This window comes from Epinephelus lanceolatus, chromosome 23, assembly GCF_041903045.1.
Source record: "Epinephelus lanceolatus isolate andai-2023 chromosome 23, ASM4190304v1, whole genome shotgun sequence".
Taxonomy (NCBI): domain Eukaryota; kingdom Metazoa; phylum Chordata; class Actinopteri; order Perciformes; family Serranidae; genus Epinephelus; species Epinephelus lanceolatus.
Window position 1 is genome coordinate 28,791,666 of NC_135756.1, and position 25,131 is coordinate 28,816,796.

Sequence of the window (25,131 nt, forward strand, 5' to 3'; positions counted from 1 at the left end):
GTGCTGGGTGTGACACCCTTTCTAAATGCGCATCAATTACCACTGACTCTATGAGATGTTAATAATATCACTGTAACTGTGTGTGGCTATCAGCGCTGATCTTTCTGAAATTAACTGTTTTTTGCAGTGAGGCACATTTGCATAGAAAGTGGCTAATTTTGCACCTAATGTATACGTATTACCTGACTGAAATAGGCCTACCTGCAAACAGCACAGGAGCACTGAGATGCTGTTTCCTTGGCAGCGCAGTTTGGGGTGCATTTCACCCTTTGCAGGTGTTATAAAAATTGCCCGGTTTCTTTTTGTATTTTTGGGCAGGTTTAGCTGCCACAAAAGCCATGTAACCCCTTTTTTTGAATTTGCCCATTGATGTACAGTGTTAACTGTGGACATTAACATATACCTCCTGTGAAAGTGTCCTTGAGTCACCCTAAATGCAAATTGTTTTGGTTTAATTTGCTGAGATTTTTAAGAAACTGAATGCTGCCAACACCCTAATACACTTGAGGTTAAAGGGGACCTATGCTTCTCCGTATTTTGTTTCAAGAAATGAAGTAATAGTAAAGCAAATGTTTACATTATGTAGCCCACACTGCTAAATTAAGCTTCATGCTAACGTCAGAGAAACATGCAAACTTGGTTGCCGATGTTCATTTCTCCCCGATTTTGGATCATATTCCCACTAGAATGTGTCCGGTTAAGTTTAGAAGCTTTAATTTGTGATTTTTCACAGTAGAAAATCCCAAAATTCTCCATTACAGTCATTCCCTGACTGCAAGAAAACTGCTAACATGCATGTAGCTACATGCTAACTTCAGAGAAACATGTAAACTTGGTTGCCGATGTTGTTCATTTCTCCCCAGTTTTTGATCTGATTCCTGTTGGAACATGTCCTGTTGTGTTTAGAAGCTTTTATTTGTAATATTTTTAAAGGAAGAAAGTATCGTTATTCTCCATTAGAATTATTCACAGGCTGCAAAGATGGTGCAAAGATGTAGAGAAACGGAGGACTAGGAAAGTGACAACGTCCTAGGACTGAAGAAGTAGTCCCTCTGAATACTGGTAACTGCATGCTGTGTTGCAGTTATTTCAGCCACATACCTCAAAACCTAAACTGAACTAAAACTATACTATCTGCATTGCTAAATATGGTGATGGTTTTGCTGTTTGTCTGTTTGTGTGTTTTTTGTGGCACCAGTCTTTTGATGAAATTGTATATAAGTTTTAGTAAATTTTTAGCTGTTTGATCTTTTGTTAGTTTTAGTCCTTTTTTTAGTCAGCAAAAATATTCAACATATAAATATTAGTCTTGTTTTGGTCAGGGAAATTTTTGTCTCATTCATGCATTTTTAATTTCTATATCTTTGACTGGGTCTACAGCTGTCACCATCATTATCACAGCCCAGGTTTAGCTTTAAAGGAGCAACTGAAAGGTCTGAAAACCTTAAAGGATTAGCAAGCATTAGCAAAAAATCAAGGGGAAGATTTAACCCTCTTTGAGGCATGCACCACCGTTACGTTAATCTGATGGCAGTTTAACATGTTAGTCTTATGTCTGAATAAGAACCCTGGTCGTTTTGACTTCACATCGGCAATCTTACTGGGTCGAACCGAGAAACAAGTCTGAGTCAAAATGCCATCAGATTAACATAAAGGCTGCAGCAGCACAACAAACATGTGGAGAGAGGGAAGAAAATTAAAAATTATGCCTTTTATACCACTGTCTAACATCACTGACAGAAAATAAAATCAGATTATCAAACACTGCAAGAGAGCAACATTAAAGTTGAGGAGCTCCTTCTCATCACATCAGTCTATAAAAACTGTTTTCCCCTCAGATTTAAAAGCATTGTAACACCACAGTAATAACCCAACCAACAGTCTCACCCTTTATCTAAGGTTCTTTATGCCAACTGAATGGCTAAATATACAGCAAAGTGCTTTGAATGCAGCATTTGCATTAGGTTGGTATAAGATTGCGGATGTCGCTAAAAGGACACCTGGTTTTAAGCGGCACAAACACAGCGGTAAGAAGGGCTCAGTGGTTCGGTGAAGAAAAACAACTTTAGGCAAAAAAACTATTTGATTATGGTTAGGAAAATATCGCTAAAAAAAAAATCAAACTTTGAGTGGAACAAACACAGCAGTAAGAGGGGTTGGCAGTTAGGTTTAGGCAACAAATTGCACTCAAACATTAAGATAACAGATATTATACAATTCTAAGGTCATACACCAACTCATTCTGGAGACACTTAGTAGAAATTTTCAACTTGTGCAGCTCTTTGGTTGCAGTATACTTATAATAGCCTTTCCCTCTTCCTATTATGCTGAACACATGTTGTAATGTTCTTTGTTGAGGCTGGGGGAGGGACAGTCAGAAACTGCCTCTCACAAGAACACCCTTTATATTCCTGCTGAGGGAGCAAACATCATAGCTTGAGGAGTGGTGTCCAGATTGACAGCCATTGATCTCAGCAGCAGCTTGGAGGTGGCTGTGAAGAGGGGGGTCTCTATACTGTACGCTTCATTTTGTCCTTGAGAGGATGGTCAGAGGATACAACTGGGAATGGGAATGAAGTATAAAGTGCTGGGTAATGAGTCTGTCTATTCCCATTTCCATCCAGGCAATCTACTCAGCCCAGTGCACTGCAGAGCCCACTATGGATGCAGGACCCGGTCTGCAGGGGCGTGCAAAACAACTTGCTCTAAAAATCAGATTCCAGTTTTGTAGACATAAATATTGACCATCATGTCGAGGTCAGTGGTGTTAGATCCCAGGTGTCTCCGCCTTGCCCCAGCAGGAAATGGGATGGAGGGAGACAGTAAAGCCCGTTCAGCATGAGAGTCTGCAGCGTAAGCTAAAGCACTCCGACAGCTGTGCGATGTTCTGGCTGCAGCTGACAAACATGTCAGGTCATTAGGGCAGCTTCATGCTTAATCAGGAATAATACCAGAAATACACCAGCAGTAATGTGTCACACCTTATTGGGCACAGCATGGACTGAAACATCCTCCGCAAACATTTTCCTCTTTTATCCACTCCTACTTGAAAAGATGAACTCCACTTTATCTTCCTACTGGACATCTCCAGCTTTTTTTTTTTGTTAAAATGTTTATTATAAAGACGCAGTAATATCATCAGCATTCTGGTGTTTAGTTTTGATTAGATGAGCAAGTAAATGAAGTGAGTGTTCCTTTGTAAGCAGCTGCCGCCCAGCAATGCTGATGTTCTGTATTTTGAAACCATACATCCATGCAGACGAAGAGACGAACCATTCAGGGAACTCGAATACAGTAACATCAGCTCCTATACAGTTTCCCTCTCTGTAGCTTCTGTGGTTGCCATGGTCACGCAGCAACCCTGGGTAGCATGGCAGCCTATGTGTTTGCAGTGAAAACAATGGAAGCGGCAGTGGCAGTCGGTTGCTGTATGAAAGCCTTTACAATGTGTTTCTTCTTATAATGGACTTGATGAGATGCTTTTGTTTCTGTTTCACCTTTCCTTTATCACGCACAAAAACTACTTGCACTCTATACTGACTGAACTGTTAACATAGATGGCATAATGTGACATTTTTCATATATAAGCATTAATTTTGCAGCTCTATAATCTATATCCCTTTCAGGATATCATTTTACCGTGCCATTTTAAACTCATAAAAGGTAAAAAAAAAAAACAAACAAACTTAAGCATAGAAACAACAACATATGCATAATTTCATCCTGACAGTATGATCTGCAATTCCCTTAAAAAATACAGACGCCCCTCTTTCTATTACTGCTGTATTAGGATGTATTGTATGTAGTGCACATCACATGCCACCAGGGGTCAGTCTCTTCTGGTGAAACAAGTAGCAGAGATGACAAACATGGTGACTGCACGCAGCGGGGATAACGTTACAGGACTGAACAGCGGTCAGCAATGGCAGAGAGAGAGACTGCTGGGGAAAAAGTAGATTTTCACATCTAACTCTGTGAATTAAGAGGTTATTTTGAGTAAACCAGAGTTGGTGATTGTTGGAACAGTGGACTGACTAAAACAGTTTTTGTGAGTTTTATTTAGTTTCTGTCGGGTCTAAATGAAGGAGGTTTTATGATGTTTGTAACAAGGCAATTAAGCTAACGTTAGTCTTGGCTCTTAGAAAGAGAGAAAACTGAATTCAGAAAGTGTACGGTTGTATTTCTCTGTTTATAATGAACATAGCTCCAAGAATGTTTCTTGACATTTTGTGAGCTTATATTGTTTATTTGAAGGTGAAGCTATGAAGGTATATAAAAAAAAAAAAAAAAAAACAGATACCGCCCAAGCCTGTCTAAAGCCATAATACATTTACATTTTAACTCTCAATCAGTTGGCTGTTGGATGGATCAATGAGCTATTCCACCGGACTGGGCATTGTTTCTTTGACCTGAGCTGTGAACCATAAACAGGGTTATTGCCCTCTTCAGCACTGTGAGTACACTTTCCTTTACATTGATTTCAGTTGTTGATGTGACCAAGAATTTAGCCTTTTCATTTAGCACATGTAAATAACTGTGATCATTTAGTAGCGGTAGTTGTTTCGTAGCATGCAGTCCTGTGTGGTGGTGGTAGTGTGATGTAATGTTATGTCACGGTGTCTGCTATATGTGTGTTTTTACAGTGCAGATGATGGATGATTCTTTTTTTGTAGCACATTTGCAAATCTTTTCTGTAGCTTCTTACTGTATAAACACGTCATTTGTCATCTATAAATGTCTGCATGATGATGTACTGCCGCATCGTGCCTTAACTCAACTAAGTCTAAGTTTCTCTCTCAACTCTAAATTTAAACATCAGCACAGTGTGCCTTCAGCTCATTACTACCCTGCCATTTACTCTGATTTTTGGGGCCTTTTAATGTTTATTTGCACACATTATTTGTGTAAAAAAAATCAGTATCAGTGATATTATATTTGCTTATTAATTGTGTTAGAAAAAAGATGTAGCAATAGTGGTGGCCCTAGAAGTTTTTCATAAGGGTGGCCAGATGGGGCCACTGAAAATCTTGGGGTGGCACCAAAACCAAAAGCCATAACTGAATAACAGTAATTTTATCATGTTGTTAAAATATTTAGAAAAACTGAATACTATGTCGATATGGAGAGAGAAGGAACTGCATACTCATATACTTTGGTTTCCTAATTTAGCGGTTAATAATACTAATTATGTGCATTAGCTGACAACAGAATAGTTTTGAGTGGCCTAATCATCCTATTTTAATGTTCTGTAGCTGCATGTTAGGTGTTTTATTGTCCTTCAAGTGCCCTTTTCCTTAAAAAGATAACTATACAGCTTTAATTTGAAGGAGTACATTGATTGTAAGAAACAAAACATTTAATAGGAACAAGTTTAATGGAGACCCGTGGGTACCCATAGAACCGACAGATATCGATAGACAGATATCTTCAAGTGAGAATTCAAGGGATCCCTTTAAAATGGCAATGCCAGTTGTTCCCTCTCCAAAAGTTCGCTATTTAGAGTTATTTAGCCCCCTACCCAAAAAGCAGGGTTGGGCAGTAACCATTCTCGGAACCCATTGGCTGTATTCGGCGTCTGACTTCCGGCAGACGGCGATACAGCCTCTGAGGGCAGACCCCCGATTTTTTGGCATTCTGGTTTGAGTAGGCGAACTTCCGTTTCCGACTTCTGTTTATAAGTAAATATGCTAAACCATTGCGATGGATTCAGAGTTTGCAGTGACACCAATTATGTTCCGCCTCATTAGTTCACCGCACAGAGTGTTTAACCTGGCAACAACTGCAGCCGGCTCAAACGTGATTGATCAATATGATCTAGCACCGGAAACCAGGGCTCTTCCGCTCTTCTTCCGGAGGCAAGATCTCCGGGGTTTGCTTAGAGACTCTACATTCACTACATGTAGAATCTGTATACAGAGACTGGGCAGTAACTAGTAAATGCGTTACATTAAAAATATTAGTATGGAGTAGTGTTACTAATTACTGATAAAATTTCAGTAATAATATCACAGTTACCCCAAAACCAAACAACTCATTACGTCACTTTTATTATCACTCCACCACTGCTTTGAAAAACAACAATCACATCAGCGAATCCATTTTCATAATCATTTCACTGCATCACAAAGCAGCAAAGTAGGAAGACTGAAACGCTTCCTTGGGCAGCTCAAAATATTCCCATGACTTTTTTTTCCTCTAGATTTTCTCCCAGGAGAGACGACAAGTACACTGTTTCACTTTGCTGTGAAAACACAGTGAAATGACTTCAGATCTCCAGTCTGAAACACCTACTACATCAGACTGGAGATCTGAAATGACTTCAGATCTCCAGTCTGAAATGACTTCAGATCTCCTGTCTGATGTAGTAGGTGTTTCAGACTGGAGATCTGAAGTCATTTCAGATCTCCAGTCTGATGTAGTAGGTGTTTCAGACTGGAGATCTGAAATGACTTCAGATCTCCAGTCTGAAACACCTACTACATCAGACAGCATAACTTTGAACTCCAGGAAATACACCCCACTATAGGTGAGCCCTCCTTGGGCCCGGAGGTTGGCTGTCGCCCTACACTGGTTAAAAAAACAAAACTGGATTTTACTTGTGAGCAGCTGCAGGCTACAAAGAACTAATGAAGTTTGTGGTTAAATATGTTGTGGATGAAATGTTGCTCCACAACTGACTCTCCATCTGTTAGGCAGATCTTTGGGAAAATACCGATCACAAACAACTAAGGACCCTCAAGTATAAAAAAAATAAAAATAAAAATTGCAAGCTACCTTGCCTTAGCTACACTTTTATCGATTATTGATTATCCTGACATCCAATGGGTGCCTTAGATTATCCAGTGTAATAAGATACCCCAACCTTCTACCTAGCTTGGAAAATGAGCAAGTCACAGCCCTTTAAAGACAGTAATATCTGCCTCTAATTATCCATCAGGGTGGCCATGCCCCACTCCCGCCCCCCCCTCACCCCTTGCAGGGCCACTGAGTATTACCTGCTGTTATTAATTAAGCTCTCCATAAGCTCCAAAATCATCTGCCGAATAATCTTTTGTGATCAAAAGTTCCGTTTTTCATTTCAATTTCATTTTCATTTTCTCACCCTATCAAGCACTTGTAGAATCCAAAGGGTGTTGCATACATGCGAAATGATAACCTGCGATTCTATCAATGAAATCATTTATTCTCAAAGAAGAGGATCCTTTATACTCAGGCCTTAATGTTTGAGGTTTGTGCCTGGCAGCCTCTCTGTGGAGTCCCCTGTTGACTGATACCATACCACTGGTGGTGATTAGATCATGATGGATGCTATGAAGTATCCAGAACCACCAGACCGATATCTGAAATTATTTTAGACTCTCTGCTCTCTGGGGAGAGGAGGAAGATCAAATAAACAAACTCCACAGGAACACAAATTGTGTACCCTTCATCTATTTGAATGACCCTCCCACTGAATTTTTGGACTTAATCTGATGGCTAATCCATTTTGACTGGCTGGCTGTACAGAGGAAAAGATCAATAACCGCAGCAAAATGGGAAAATAATTGTACCGCTCAGCATCGCTTATGATCAATTCACCTTGACACAACATGGCTGGCTGGCAGAGACGAGAATGTGCTGGCCAAGAGAAAACAATGCAGTGAGGAATGGAAGTGACATCCATAATCAATAAAGGCGTACACTCAGGAGGAACTGTACAGCAACACAGGTCTGAGCAGAGATATTGGATAAAGCGAGATACCCCACTCAGCTCACTTCCTGATTCAGTGACGTCAGGGAGGGAGAACAGGCTCTGATTGGAGGGAGAGCTAACCATGCCCACTTAGGAGACAGGAAGAGTAACTGTTTTCTTAACATTGGATAAGCCTACGGTGGGGTATCTCCTTTATCCAATATCTCTGGTCTGAGTCACCATCTCCAGGAAGTAGGAACTACTTTCTCAATTTAACCTTCCTTAATTTTTCTCACTATCTCATAAAAAGAGCAAAGCCAGTAATGAACTGAGCATACTAGGAAGTATTGTTTCTGTTTCCCAAGTCTGAAATAACTTATTGTTTTACATGTGCCTTAAACTGTACTGTGGCACAGCAGGGCTTTGAGCTAAATGCTAATGTCTACATGCTAGCATACTCACAATGTATGAAAATGACAATGTTAATAGGTTGAAGTGTTGTAGTTGTAATCTTTACCATTTTCACCAATGTAGCCTAGCTTATGAGCATGCTAACATTTGCTAATTAGCACTAAACACAAAGTAGTACACCTAAGGCTGTTGGGAATGTATTGCAGGTATTCGGTCATAAATCAAATTATTGAAGTGTTAATAGTTCATCCTCAGGGGATCACGAATGTCTGAAAATATAGATACATATATCTATCCAGATATTTGAGTCTCAACCAAATTGGTGGACTACCGTGAACACAATACACAAGTTTATTTTAAGGCAATCTCAAAGACTTTGCTCACGTGCTGTAATTTCTCACTAACACAGCAAATGTGTATTCATCCACAGCTGAAAATAGTCCCCAATAAATGCACATTTACTGCTTTTTAAGTGATGATTGTTGAAAACTGCAGTGCCCAGCCTTTTTTAAAAATTACTGAACCTTACATGTCTGTTGGTTTAAAAAAAGTTATGACCTCAGTAGGAACTGGGGGCTGTTGAAATGTACTGGGAGATGGACTGATGAATTGTTGGTTTTGGTTTTCAAGGACAAACATTGAACAGCAGTCTTATCCTTTAACTGTCTTTTGTTTGTGTTTGTCATGCAACAGTGTTTCAGAATTTCTTTGTTCTTTTTAAAATCTATATCATATGGGTCGTGTGTGTGTGCGTGTGTGTGTGTGTGTGTGTGTGTGTGTGTGTTTGGGTTATCTCTACGATATATCTCTATATATTTTTCAGTTGATATTTTTATGTATTATTGCTCTTCTCACTTACGCAAATAAAATTTAATAGGTTCCCTCCTTTCCTAATTAGGTTGGTGGTACAATAACAATGAGTCAGACATGGTGTCAGACAGTTGTATTAAATGAAAGAATGATTGTGTAATTACAATGGGAATAAAATCATTGCTTTGCATGCAAAGTCAATTAAAAATACACTTACAAATGGTAAATATGTTGAAAGAGCATTGTTAAATTCTAACATCTAACACAGTTAACTGTCATAACTTAGTATCTGGATTTTGTCAGTAGTCATGAAGCCACACTGATACACAGCACACAGTCTGAGATTGTATTTTTTTTTCTTATACTGAGCTCATTGTGAATAAAAGTAAACATGCTCAGTTGAATAGCAAGTTGCTGAAAAGACAGACAATTGATTTTACTTTGCACATCATCTTGTCATGCCAACAAAGCCAAAAATATGTTCACTGAGGAACAGAGCGGAACACAGTCTGTACTTCAATATGACGGGGGAAATTGCTTTCAGTATGGCATGAAGGAAAGTAATGGGATAGCTCTGCTGTTTACACGGATATGGAACAACAATATGCCATCAACCAACACAGATTGGACGCAATACTGAATTGACTCAACATAATAAACAGAAAAAGGTGGATGATGAGCAGGTAATCTAAACATCAAGTGTTAAGATGAGAGTGGGCAGTTACATACTAAGGTGCCTGTGTCAGCTGAGAATGAAGTGACACTGCTGTTGGATGTAGCTCCATACGTTACTGGCTCATACCCAAATTGTTTCCAGTATTAGAATTAGTGCTTAAGCATTTGAGTTGAAGCTGAAAAAAATACCCTACACCACATTATATTTCTCTGTTGTCCAATCAAATGAGAGCAGAGGCGGTCTTTTCTACTGTCTGTAGACAATGAAACTGAAGGAAGCAGTTGCTCATAATTATTTTCATCATACTTGTTGTGTCATAACTGCAAAGGCTGTTTACTTCTCATTTGGTTATCAACAACACTACTAATGTTATTACCTATGCAAGTTAAGTGACTGACAGCAGCTGAATCTGTTGTTGCCTAGAGACAGCAAAGTGATGCTTCTGCATGTGCAGGCTTCTTAAAATCAAGGGAAGAGAGTGTAACTGGTGGGTTCAGACATTAAAACCAAGTCCAGTGTGACTGAGAACTAAAGATAAGCTTCAGTACAAGTCTGTTGTATTGCTGAGCGTCCACAGAGCAAGGCATTAAAGGGACAGTTCATCCAAAAATCAACAATACATATTTTTCCTCTTACCTGTAGGCATATTTATCCCTGAAGATTGTTTTGGTGAATGTTGCAGAGAGTTGGAGATATTGGCCGTAAACATGTCTGCCATCTCGTGAATATAGTGAAACTAGATGGCACTCGGCTTGTGGTGCTCACAGTGCCAAAAAATACATTTGATAAACTCAACAGCAATGGCTCTTTTCAGAAATCATGACCCTGTTACTCAAGATCATCCACAGACCTTGTTGTGAGCAGTTTTATGTAGGAACTATTTTCTGTGTACCAAGCTATGTTTACATCTTGTGCTGTCATGAGCACGAGACTCTTGTCCATGAGTAGATGCACGCCTCTTCCTGTGCCGTGATATTACTGGCAGGTGTAGCTCAGTAGTAAGAGGCCGTTTACACATACACAGTGATTTTGATAAACGGAGACATCTTCCTTCGTTTGTGCCCTTCGTTTACACGCAAACGGAGACTTCTCCTCTGAAAACGAGTCTTTCTAAAAACTCCGGCCAGAGTGGAGATTTTGGAAAACTCCGGTTGCGTGTTTGCATGTAAACTGAGATAAACGGAGATAAACGGAGTTATAGGCAGTCGACGTCACAGTATGCGCCGGAACTTGCGCCTGTGTCAAAAGTGCGACCTATGTTGCTATGGTGATAATGGATACATGGAAGGCTTGAGCTTCTTGTTACACTGCCAACTACAGGTTTGGCATGCTCTTGTGTATATATACACAGGTAAGTGTAAACGAAGCTCTTTTTGAAAACGGAGACGGTGAAATGTCCGTTTATGAAAATAGCCAGCAAAGTGTAAACGGCCTCTAAGAAAATAGTTCCTGCAATTAACTGCCCACAACAAGATATACAGATTATCTTGAGTAACTTACTTCATGATTTCTGGAAAGAGACATTGCTGTTGAGTTTATCAAATTTATTTTTTGGTGCTTTGAGCACCACAAGCTGAGTGCTATCTAGTTCCATTTCACTGGAGAAAAGGCAGACATCTCTATGGCTGATATCGCCAACACTCAGAAACTCACACAAAAACAATCCAGACCGATAAATAGCACTGATTTGGAGCCAACTGCCCCTTCCACACCTTTATTCCCATGTGGTTAGTGTGATAAGTTGTGGTTGTACTAAGCGGCTCCTTGACGTGAGTGTGTATAACTTCATCAAAGTACAAGAAAGAAAGCACCACTTAAACGTAAGAAAAACATCGTTGTTCTCCATTATTTCTCACCTTATTGCCATGCAGGCAATTTGCAAACGATTAAGTATATTGTGAAGCCATGGATCCAAGGTCGCTGCAGTTGTGACATGAATGAGAATATGGTGGCAATACAGCGTCAAGGAAAATGTGGGGGTAGACAGGTTCAGGGTGCAGGTAGAGAGGCTGTTAGAGTATGATAGTCTGGGCAGGAAAGGGCAAGGTGAAGTGAGAGATAGCAGCTGTGACAGCCAAGAGAAGTAGAGAAACCTTTTTTTTCTTGTGCAGCTGAAAGTGTGATTCCTATGCATGCTATTTATTTGAATATTAAAGGCTGTGCAAATCATATGAGCCAATCAGCATACTCTGAAACTGAGGAAACAAGACATTATGAAAAAAAAAATTTGGTTTGACTAAATAATCTTGAGTTAAGGTCCACTTACTCGTTTTTTCTCGGGTTTCAATCACATCCCTGGGTCTTCATGAGGTGATGAAATTTTCAAGAACTTATGACTTCCATGACAACAACTCCTCGACAACTGAGCAAAAATCACCCGCTGATGTTGTATATGATGATGCAGCTGAAAGCACAGGAAAAGAGGAAGTGGACCTTGAGTTAGGTTATTTTCTCAAAATGCAAAAAGAAAAAAAAAAAGATCAGACCAAAAAATTAAATAAAATCTATAATTACATTTTAAATAAATAAATAAATACAATTATTTTAAAAATAATATTAAAAATAAAAATAGTGATAAAAATAATAAAAACACACACAAGCAACAAACAATCTGTCAGAAAATCAATTTTATACGGCAAAAAAACAATTGAATTCCCTTGCTTGCTCACACTGAAACACACTAGAATGCTTTTTCCTCACCTGTTCTTGCACTCTGCTCCCCTGTCTCTCTCTCTCTCTCTCTCTCTCTCTCTCTCTCTCTCTCTCACACACACACACACACACACACACTGAAGGACACAATCGCGATTTTCTCTATGCCCCCTCCCTGCCCTCTGTCTGCTCCTCTCCCCTGCTCTCCCGGGTAATCAGCTATGAGCGCATAAACACTCATCCATCCGCGGCCGCGCACCTGCTGCAATCTGTTGACTTTGAGCAGGATCTTTCACCTGTCGCTGGCAGCTAAGAGAAAGGTGCTAGCAGGTTGGTTTGGAAATGTACCAGTTCTGCCTGGTTAGGTTTCAGCGTGTGCCCAAATGCGACCCATCAGGATTATCTGACAGCTTTGAGAGCCATCACAGCAGAAGTGATAAATGTTCTGATGTAGGTGTCATTCCTTTTTCTCTGGGTGGTTATTGACCTTCTGTTGCACTTTTACTCCACCGTCAATAGACTTTTGGAAATTTATTGTTTAAGCCTTCAAACAGTCTGCAGATGTCACCTCGGACTCTGGGAAATGTGATGGCCATTTTTTACTTTTTACACCCCACCAAGTGTACAATTGGATTGTATTTCACTACAGATTTTATTCGACTATGACCTGATAATTGCTTATTATTTAAGAGAAATTGCAGTGCGGAATGCCAAAGTAATCTGTGAGACAATTTAAAATGTCACAATTAGTGCGTCAGATGTAATAATTTCAGTATTGATTAATCTGTTTTTTTCCCCAATTTATCAATTAATTGGTCTAAAAAAAGTCAGGACATAGTTAAAAATGCCCATAAAGACTTTCCAAATCCCAAGTAGGCATATTAACATAGTTGGTTTTGTCCGACCAACAGTCCAAAACCCAAAGATATTCAGTTTACTATGATAAAAGCCCTAGAAAATCAGCACATATCCTTAGTTGAAAAGCTAAAACCAGCAATTTTTTTGGCATGTTTGCTTCAAAAATGAAAAATGTTTGCCAATTGGTGTGCTCTGATGGCCTATAGGAGGTGGGGCACTGACCATGAACTGCACCCTCCACTTAAACCACAACCAATACAGAAGATAACGCATTACAAGCTGCACCAGTCTCCTAAGAGGGCGTGGTCTCCTCTCCCCCTCATCCTCCCACCTCATTTGAAGTGTTAGTGAATATTTTGTGGATGGATGAAAACGGATTCTAAACACCACAACACTATATACAGTATCTCACATAAGTGAGTACACCCCTCCCATTTCTGCAAATATTTCATTGTATCTTGTCATGGGACAACACTATAGAAATGACACTTTGATATAACTTAAAGTAGTCAGTGTACAGCTTGTATAGTAGTATAGATTTACCTTCCTCTGAAAATTACTCAAAACACAGCCATCAACGTCTAAACAGCTGGCAACATAAGTGAGTACACCCCACAGTGAACATGTCTAAATTGTGCCTAAAGTGTCAATATTTTGTGTGCCAACCATTATTATCTAGCACTGCCTTAACCCTTTTGGCATGGAATTCACCAGAGCTCACAGGTTGCTTCAGGAATCCTCTCCCACTCCTCCATGATGACATCATGGAGCAGATGGATGTGAAGACACCTTGTGCTCCTCCACCTTCAGCTTGAGGATGGCCCACAGGTGCACAGGTGAGTTTAGGGCTGGATACATACTTGGCCAGTCCATCACCTTTACCTTCAGCTTCCTCAGCAAGGCAGTTGTCATCTACTAGGTGTGTTTTGGGTCATTATCATGTTGGAAAACTGCATTGCAGATCAGTTTCTGAAGAGGGGTGATCATGCTCTGCTTGGAATTCATGTTTCCCTAAATGAACCGAGATCCCCAGAGCCGGCAGCAGTGAAACATGAATTCCAAGCAGAGCATGATCACCCCTCTTCAGAAACTGGGCTACAAGTTTTCATTATCAAGTTTTCCAACTTTAGGCACAATTTGGACATGTTCACTGTGGGGTGTACTCACTTATGTTGCCAGCTGTTTAGACGTTGATGGCTGTGTTTTGAGTAATTTTCAGAGGAAAGTAAATCTATACTACTATACAAGCTGTACACTGACTACTTTAAATTATAGGCTACCAAAGTGTCATTTCTATAGTGTTGTCCCATGAAAAGATATAATGAAATATTTGCAAAAATGGGAGGGGTGTACTCACTTATGTGAGATACTGTACTGTACAAATTTAATGTTTGCTCCTTACTTTGCTGCTCATTTTTATCTCCTAGCTTAATATCTGATATGGACCCAGTACAAGATCATATTCGTTAAATAATGTTTTCTTTTCCACTCCCAAAACAGTTAAATTATAACGAAGACAGTATTTTTTTTTTCACTTTAAATTCATGAAGCTCTAGCGAAAATCAGGAAGACAGTACTTTTCATGCTCAGGCTGTAAGATTTCTTTCTCACCCTGCCATTCACTCCTTGCACACATGCTCACTTACTATCTCCAGGTGTCATTGTCTGGGTCTGTCAACTGAGCCATCAGCTGATTTACATTCAACCAGAAGCACAGCTACACACGTTCTCTGTCAGCCTATCATGTTACTGCTCCCTATTTTAAATACGGTTCTTTCTGTGCCGTAGTTCTTTCTTGCTGCCATCATGCACGCCCTCCACCTCCCCATCACCACCTAGTCTTTACAGATTCATCAGCCACATACGCCTCAGCAGCCTCAGAGTCAGCAGCCAACACCACCACCAGTGTCTGAACGCCATGGGGGGATTTATCTTACGGCCACTCAGATGTCCCTCGATCACAAAATATCGCCCTCTGGTGTCCAAGCACCAAAGACTGTTAATCTGTACACTCATATTCTGTATTAAATATTATCTTGACTTCAATCTTCTGTCTCTCCTGATTAAAATGGTTTCACATGTAAGTCAGTTTCAATTTCTATTAATCTGGTTGGAAAGTGTTGTCGGCAGCACTGCAGTGAAACCACCGAGACGAGAGATTTGGTGTTGCCAGATCTCACGAGAATGTGTTGCTGAGAAAGAAACAGGTCTCAACAGGGCTGTCTGAAAAAATGCTGTTGTTGTGTCAGAATGTTCAGGACGTGTCTGGCGTATGAAAACTCAGCTAGTCTCCTAAAGGGGCGAGGCAGTGGCAAAGCCCATGTGACACAGATATAGGAAATCAATCAAAAGTAAGCCATCTTGGTTTATCAGTGGTCTTTGCCGCAATATCCCCAGTTCACTTCCCGCCAGGGAGCTTTGTTGCACGTTCACAATCTCCCTCTCTCCCCATATTTCCTCTAATCTCTCCACTACTGTTTAATAAAGGTATGAAAATGTCTCTTATGTTAAAAAAAAAAATTAGCTTGTTAGTCTCTCCCATAGAGCTGAAATAAGTAATTTATCCACAGAACCCTAACCCTTGGGCACAATTCTTTAATAGTAATTACATTTAGGATGCTCATAGAAAATGTTAGCTTATTTTGTGTATTGTTGAAAAACAAAATCGGCCGGTATTCTGCTTTTGAATTCCTTCTTTTTGTTTTTGTGATTGTGACATAGTACAAAGGTGTAATCAGATATACAGACATTAACACAAAGTGTATGAAACAGACTCCGAGTATTGTTAGTGTTTGTGTGCATGTATCAAACTGTGTTGTGTAAATGTGTCATGTATTTATGTATGAATAATTGTAACTAGAGGAATATTTAAGTGTGTGCGAGAAGGAGGAGGATAAATAAATATATAGTAATAACAATAATGTTGGTCATTAGATTATTTAACCCTCATATCTATATTTATAGACAACCAATGGTTGGGCTTAGTTGATCCAAAATAGATCAACATATTAATCTATAAAACAGCAGTCAGCTGCAGCAATATTTACAATATTATGACTTGATTTCATTGCATCATACAAGATTAAAACTGTAGCACAGATGGATGATAAATCCATACTGAGGGCTTGGCTACTGTAAGTCTTTACTGGGTAAATAAAGGACTGTAAATGCACAGTGTAAATCCAAGAAGAACAGCAAATCACTATGCATCAATACCCACAACTGCTAGGTGAACACATTATCTAAACACACCTGCAGTGGTAATGCTGAAATCAGTACAGATCTCCATGTAATGCTGTCATTTTTCCTGCATAATTGGCAATTACAGCAAACAGAGGCAATCCTGTGAACAAACACCATCAGACGCCAGAGATCAGATTTTAAAGCTGTTACAGTGCGGAGCTCCATTGGTAATCAATGGAGGCTTAGAGGCATCTACTGATCGGCATGCAGATGTCCTCATCACGTGGTGGCGATAATCTAAATCCTGTACACATGCAAACACTACGGTGTTCAGTGGTGCTCGTCAGCACCACAGAGGTGACCCAGTGTGATCAATAGCATGTTGTATAACACCTTGGCTCAGCGGGGATTTGGTTTGAAGTGAATTAAGAGGCTTTGGATGCAATTTCTTTAAGAACAGGGCAAACTGAAAACACATTTTCTTAATGAGCTTCTCACTATGAGCAATGTGGTTCTGAAGGAACACACAATTCATTTCATGAGAGATTGGCATTTCTGTTTTTTTTTCCTCATTCTTTTCACTGGTTTGTAAGCAGCCCAGTGCTAGAGTTGTTGTAAGTTTCTCTAAACTATGAATATGTTTCTACGTTATATACATCATATCAACATTTTTAAAGTCGCCTGGTTCTGTTTACATACATATCAGCAGAGATGTTGGTACATTTCCAGCTGTGCTTGTGGCAACAATACAGGTAATTTTTAACAAAATGCTGGGACATTTCGAGCCATGTTTGTGGCGACCAAACCGGGTATTTTTTAATGAGATGTCAGGACATTTACAACTGTGTTTATACCAACCAAACCGGGTATTTTTTAATGAGATGTCACAACATTAACAAACCAGGTATTTTTTTATTGAGACACTGGGACATTTCCAGCTGTGTTTGGGGCAACCAACCTGGTATTTTTCAACAAGACAATGGGATATTTTCAGCTGTGTTCTTGGCAACCATGCAGGGTACTTCGTAACGAGATGTCTGTGTTCATGGCAACCAAACCAGGTATTTTTTAATGAGACGTCGAGACATTTCAAGATGTGTTTGTGGTTTTCTTAATGACATGTCGGGACATTTCCAGCAATGTTTGTGACGATCAAACTGGGTATCTTTAAGTATGTGAAGACATTTCTAGCTGTGATTGTCACAACCAAACGGGATATTTCTTTATTGAGACATTGGGACATTTCCAGTCCTGTTTGTGGCAACAAAATGGTATTTTTAATGAGATGTCCTGACATTTCCAGCTGTGTTTGAGGCAACCAGGCAGGGTACTTTTTAACGGGATGTGCGGACATTTCTAGCAGTATTTGTAGCAACCCAACCGCATATTTTTTCTTACTGACATTAGGGCCTTGGCAACGGGGTCATGAAGTTTCAACATATCTGCTTTACTGTATATAAAACGTGCTTTCTATGAAACATAGAAATTTAACATATCTGTTATTTGCAGAAACATACAACGGCAACATTTATTCTGGCTATTTGACTGTTCTAAGGGTGGGAAAAGGTCTACTGAGTCCAGGTCCACCATCCACCCCAACACCTCTGTACAACATGTGAGCAGTCCAAAAAGGTATCCATTCACTGATAATAGCACCAGTTATGTTTCCTAGTACAAAGCAAATAAGAAGTATATGAGTGAAGTATGTGATTTCTAGAAGACAGGGTTGCACATAGTCCTGACAAAGCAGGCTAGCTGAGTTTTTTAACGTTAAATTCAAAATAATAAATAACCAAGGATGTTTCTTTTCCCCAAACTTTAACTTTGATTGCTGCTTATTTAGGCATGAATATTTAATGTTGTAGAGAAAATACTTAAGATTTGCCAGTTCCAAGCACAAGAGGCAGAGCACTTCACAGGCACTAACAGCACTTAAGTCCTGCGGGTGTGCTCAGGTGTCACCATCTACCCCGAATCCTCTGCGGAGGGATGGTGGAGCCGTGATGGACGAGACAGAGCTGAGGACCCTTCAGGAGCGCAGTGTTCCATTAGCCGGGCTGTGATGTACTGCTGGTTCTCCTCGCTGCACTCTCTCACACACACTCACACTTTCTGAAACCACCATTCCAGCCTGTAGAGGAGCATGATATACCTCTTCATTCAGCTTCTACGTGTATGTTCATTTGGAGAAAAAGTGAGATTGGCTAGCCAAGCCAAAGAAGAAAACATGTACATTTTGCCTTATCAATTCACATTAAGAATTTTTTCAAAATACTGTCTTGATTTTTCTTTTCTCTTTTTTTAAATCTTAGAACTTTTTTCCTTTAATCATTAGAATTTTCTAGATTTTTTATAGGATCTTTGTTACCTTTTCCCTAATCCTACCATTGGTACAAGAGCTGTTTTATTTTTTTTATTTCATACAATTGTGCATACAGTCCCCTCCACTGCTAGCAGCTGGAGTCCAGGGTCGTCGTCCTTGAACACGCCCGACCTCGCACATCTTCATTCTTCACAGGCAGCAAATCACCGAGGACGATCTCCGGCTCAACTGCCCTCCATACAGGAGAGAGAGAAAAAAATTTCTCCCGGGCAAAATATAAATGTCTATTCACTTATTCTCCAAGGACGGCCAAAGAAGCAGATAAGCTTTGTTGGTGCGAGGTGGCAGTTGGCTGCAGCTGGGAATGCAGCACACGCTTTTGTCTTCATGCACACAGCTACCAACATGGTTTAGGGCCTGAGGGAGCGAGTCACAGAATGAATAAGAGAGGGAGAGAAAAGTGAGAGGGTGTCACAGACAGAAACAGAGAGGATAAAAGATGATGAAAGTGTGACAAACGAGATGGATGCTAACTTGGAGGCATGGAGAGAAGAAATGACGGAGGCTGAAAAACAACAAGAGTGAGAAATAGAAAGTCAAGGAGAAGAAGCTCGGGTGTCATCTTTGTTACCACACCTCACAGCCTCTGATGACAGATACAAGTGATACACTTCTCAGAGTCACTTTCTTTCCCTCATGAGAGCAACACTTTGTAGATTCACAGAATGAATCCACAGCTCTGGTTAGCAGCCAAGCTCAGCTAAAGCAGAACAGCAGTGAGGTTTTGTTTACTATTCACCAACACGAGCCACTGCCTCAATTAATCAGGAGCAGTCTGCTAAAGGCAGATCAGATCTGTCTGTTTGGTCGGAGCTCATTCAGCCAATAATCGACACAGCACGTATGCTCTCTTTCACCAGTCTGTTTGGTATTCACACACTCACATTTACAACTACTGCCCACTGCAATTAAGCTCCACTGAAGTGGTTGCAGAGTTTGGTGCCTTGCTTAAGGGCAACTTAAGTAATGGTTGCAGAGGAGGGGGAGAATTAGTAGGTCATGTGGGTTCAATTTTTTCCAGCTACTGACATTACAGTCACAAACACCCACCCAGGTCACTGAAATACAGTCTAGTATGTAAGCTAAAAAAACACGCCTTTTGCTGAGGAAGTCCATGAGAGGTTTTTGAAATCACCGTGAAGTGCAGATAAAAGGTCTGAAAAGCTAGGAAGAGGACCTTTTCTAAAGTAGAGCCATGATCTGAAAGAGTGTAATTTTCCAATTACTAGAACCAAAGTTTTACTTACTACTCAAAATAATATCTTTACAAGCAATGTAAACAAGTTAAATTAAAATGTATTCCGTAACCACTGACTTTTACTGGTTTATATGACAACTGTTCCCAGTGCAAGTGTAGCTAAACTACAAACACTTTGCTGTTACCAGGTTAATATGCTCTCAGTCTGTCTGTATATCTTTTACGCTGGTTCCAAGATAACTTCCTCACAAAATAACTCCACTCTGTATCATTGCTTGCATCATACAATTTTCAGACAAGTAGTTAACAACTAGCTTGCAAGATGTCAAGCATGACAGTATTCCAGGTCTCCCTCTTAGCACATCATATTATCATTAAAATTTATCATCTGTTTATTATCCATTTTAAACATTAAGATAATGAGGGCTGAAGAGCAGCTCATTCTTTGTCTGCTAAAGCTAACATTAGCTCATGCAGCTACTGTAGCTTTTGTGGCTGTTGGACAGATATCAAAATCTGAGTCATGACTCATCATGACTCATCAGCAATTTATCAATAATTATAAAGCCAATTTTTAATGTTGTGATTATTTTTGAAAACAAAAGAGTAATGTTACGCTATACCATTAACATAATAGTGCGAAATGTCAGCTAACTTGAAGCGCAGCGTACAACGGCAGCGAAAAGCTAATTAGTGGTTATTAGTTGCCACTGTATTAAAGGGATAGTGCACCCAAAAATGAAAATTCAGCCATTATCTACTCACCCACATGCAGATGGAGGCCCTGGTGAAGTTTTAGAGTCCTCACTTCCCTTGCGGAGATCGGCAGGGGGAGCGGCTAGCACACCTAAAGGCAGATGACATCCCAGACTAATGTCCAAGAACACAAAATTGAATCCACAAAGTATCTCCATACTGCTCATCCATAGTGATCCAAGTGTCCTGAAGCCCCGACAGAAAAAGTTGTTTCGAAAAACGTCATATGAACTCTGTTTTTAGCCTCACTGTAGCCTGTAGCTCTGACTGCTTCTCTGTGCTCTGCGCTCACGTGTGCGCGCTCAGGGTGATCGGTGATGTGCGGTCTCTCAAGAGCAGCAGTCTCGTCAGTACCGATGTCCAGATTCTCAAGTGCAGGCATCACCAATTCCCAGTCTGAGCAGCAAAGACTTTGCTCATCCGTTGGCATTGCTTTGCATTTGAAACAACTACACCACCAGGTTTCCAGTGCTCGACTCCAGCATTCTACGGCTGGCTGAGGGTTAGGCTCATAAGCGGCGGCTGCTTCGTCCAGTAGCCTGAGTTCCGTCTGTATACTCGGGCTCAAACAAATACGGCTCAACAAAGAAATGCTGTTCCTCCTCAATTTCAAAGTCTTCAGACATGTTGGGCTGTCCTTTGCTAAAAGACTGTAGTGCAAATTATCTTTTAGCTACTGCGGTGCACGTGTCACGTGATGTAAACACAGGTAAGCAAAGCTTATGCTTTCGCTGGTCTCGTGCAAGCACGCACACGTGAACGCAGAGCACAGAGAAGCAGTCAGAGCTACAGGCTACAGTGAGGCTAAAAACAGAGTTCAAATGACGTTTTTTGAAACAACTTTTTATGTCGGGCTTCAGGACACTTGGATCACTACGGATGAGCATGTTGGAGATATTTTGTGGTTTCAATTTTGTGTTCTTGGACGTAAATCTGGGGCACCGTCAGCCATTAGGTGTGCTAGCCGCTCCCCCCACCAATCTCCGCAAGGGATGTGAGGACTCTAAAATTTCACCAGGGCCTCCGTCGGCATATGGGTGAGTAGATAATGGCTGAATTTTCATTTTTTGGGTGCACTATCCCTTTAATGTTCTGACTGTCATACAGCTCCTTTCAAAGGGATTTTCCTGGTAAAAATGTATCCTGTTTAATACTGTGTCTTTGCACAATTAAAGGCTGCAACTCAATCACTGTGCTCTAGTCCCTTCTTCTCTTTAGAAATTTGCTGTGCTTGAGCTGAGAGGCACCTGATTTAGCTGCACGCTGCCAGAGGATGAGCAGAGAACCCTGTTTCAACACATCTTGTTTAATACTATGTAGACCAACATTACCAGCCTGCAGATCAATCAATCAGCCTGTGTGCTTACTTTGAAGAAACCTTTTAATTCATAGAACTGTACTAACAAGATCACTGTCAAAATCAGTGTGAAGCTCTTCACCCTGGGTTTTAATGCTTTAATGATGCGCTGCGATCCAGGATCAAGGAGACGGAAAGCATCTTCCTTTGTAGTGTCCTGATAGATGGCCGGCACATGGGTACAGAGGGATAACACGGTTTAAAAGGAGATATCTGACTCTGCCTGAGAGCGCTGCACAGAGAGGGAGAGAGAAAACCCAGACAGAGAGAGACGGGGACAGAGGAAGCCAGACAGGCCAAAAGAAAAACAAAGCCAATTATAAAGGAAGGTTTGAGAGACAAAAAGGGTAGGGGAGAGATGAGAAGGTTATAGAGTCTGACAGAGATAGAGACCATGAGGAAGAGCCAGGCAGAGGGAGAGAAAATGAGACGGAAAAGGAGAAAAACAGGACAGATGGCGGCAATGAGAGAAAGAGCAAAGGGTGAAAAACAAGAGAGACAGAAGGCAACTGCAAGATCAGGCGTAGAAAACAAAATCAGAAAACAGGATCAGAGAGAGGTGAGTGAATCAGACAGACCCTCAGAGGATGTCGGTAACCAGAAGGTCACTGGTTTAAGGCAGTCACACATACTGGTCTGTACTGGGCAGCTCCCAGTGTGATACGATGTGAATATAAAGTAGGGCATTGCAAAAAAAAAGCAGAAGTGCTGAGTGGACTTTCCTCAAGCTCAATAACTCAAACAAACAAGGAAATTGGGAAAAGACACATTTACATAGCAGAGCATGCAAAGTCAGACAGGGCTATAGAGAGGACACAAGGATGTTAAAGCAGAGAGCCAGAGACAGCCAGATGCAGCCGGAGGTGACAGCTGACTGTTTCCAGCTTGCATCCAGACAAACCAAACCAGCCCCAGTTTGGAAGGGATCCAGGAGGAAGCTGAGGCGATAATAAGACAGTCCTCATTTCCTCTGTCCAGACTGACCAGCCAGAGGATGATGGGGAGGAGGAGGACAGGAAAGGAAAAGGCTGCAGGGTCAGAATTGTCCAGCCAACATTCAAACAAGCGGGAGGTGAAGCGTCTGAGCAACCAGCTGTGATGGAAAACGCCTGCAGCAAGGAAAGCGAGGAGCACAGCGACATATTGTGTTATCTACAGCGAAATGACCATTGAGGCTTCCTAGACAGCAGGAGAAGGAGGCTCTAGCCTGTGGCTGTTCCACTGCTTTTCCCATATAATATTCATACTTAGACAGGCAGCCCAGGTTAATTAACAGCCGCCAACGTGAGGTGTTGTTTTAGATTAACTTTGAGGCTGTGCTGCTCAGGAAGGTGTTCAAAGCTGGTGTCTCGCATTGATATGAACAGTAAAGGAAAAGCTCACGTGTTCAAGCGCTGAAAGCATGGTAATGTAACTGTTACAGTCCATCATGGTGAACCTCTACTGCATGGAACAATGGAAAGTGCATGCTGGGAAAACAATAGCACCCAAGTGCCAATAAGCTAAAAGACAGGAGATAAAACCTGAGCAGAGTTTGAGGTCCGACCTGGACTAGGATCAAATATGCTGCCCCCTTGATATTTGGGCAGATAGGATCTTGTACAGGATCATCTTCAAACATTTACTTTCTCCAGAGGTGGGACAAGTCATTGTTTTGCAAGTCACAAGTAAGTCTCAAGTCTTTGCATTCAAGTCACAAGTAAGGTCAGGACAGGCAAGTCCAGAGTCAACTCCCAAATCAAGACCGGCAAGTTCCAAGTCTGGTCACAAATCCTAAAATTTGAGTTTCGAGTCCTGACCAAGTCAGAGTGCAGCCTGGTAAGACCATCCTGACGTTGAGAGCTCAACATTCTGTTTCGCTTTCTGTATCAGTCTGGGCTCTGCCGCCCCAAAACACTTTCAAGAAATTAAAATCCCCACAGGGATCTGCACTGTAGTTGACAATGTAAGCAGTCAGTTAGGGACTGCATTGTCTTTGATGATATGAAATGCAGGCCGCAGCTTACAAAACAGTAATGGCGGCTCCTGAAAAAACAAGTGCTAACTCTAAAATTAGCTGAATAAACACAGCAATAAGTGAAGTTATTGCAGAAATAGAGTCAATAATAACAATTACACAAGAACAAGCGTATGCACTCAGAGTGTCTCGGGGGAAAAATACATTTTCACCAACACATTCTCACTTGACCTCAACACATATCAGCGCTTGGTCATGGATTTTCCACATCAAGATATGACGTGCAAGGTACCCTGGGTGCATTGGTTGTTGACATTCTGGGATGCCGTGTCAACTTCAAAATAAATGCACTACTATGTTATGTTTGGCCAACACACACATGGTTAGGTTTAGGCAACAAAATCACATGGTTGGGTTTAGGAAAGTTAGTGGTTGTTGGATCCATCCACCACCCCTCCCACATGACCTACTCAGACTTCCACCCCCTTAACTTTCGTTGTTGTCCCACCGCGTTGACACCACTGGGCGCTCTTAAACAATAACAGCAACTGGCTGCGTATCATACCAACGTGAAAGGACAGCTTTTTTCATCAGTGTCTGACACCAGCAGCCACTGACCAAGTGCTGGTATTCGCAGACTTCCAAGTAAAACTACAGCTACATTGGTGCAGATGTTCCCCGCTGTTTTGTTACGCTGATTGGCTGAAGGAGTTTGTCTTACAAGGTGAGTACTCCAACCCAGTGAAAGTGTTTGTGGCGGCAGTAAGTCCAGACTGATACAGAGAGTGAAACAGAATTGAGGGCAAAACAACAAGTTTACCAACTCATTCACTGATTCAGACCAGAGCAATCAAACTATAGGTCTGAAAATGCTCTAAGAAACAACAGAGCGTACAAGCTAATATCTGGGATAACTGAACAAACTGAACCTCAACAATACACACGCATATAAAGCCTTATTTTTTTGTAAATGCTGAATCATTCTGTTTGTGTTTTTCTGGTTACATTTAGCTAACCTATGCATAATGTACGTGCAACCAAAGTTGTGTTTTACCTCAGTTTGTCTAGCTCACTGTGCAGTTTCCATAAAGAAACAACATAAAGTGAAATGAGCTGCTTTCAGTGCCTTGGCTCTGTTCTCAACAAATTACTGTCTTTGCCAAACAGGACAGGTGAAACTTGACAAGCCAATCAACATTTATCAATAGTTAATTGAGG

The 25,131-nt window shown here is 40.8% G+C and overlaps 1 protein-coding gene across 1 annotated transcript in view; it reads right to left on the minus strand.

Moving 5' to 3' along the window:
- Window positions 1-25,131, minus strand: part of nav3 (neuron navigator 3) — a 544,714-nt gene that overhangs the window by 455,627 nt on the left and 63,956 nt on the right. The window contains exon 2 of the mRNA XM_033615269.2: window positions 11,836-11,973. The gene's annotated coding sequence lies outside the window, so the exon portion shown is untranslated. The remainder of the gene's footprint in view (window positions 1-11,835; window positions 11,974-25,131) is intronic.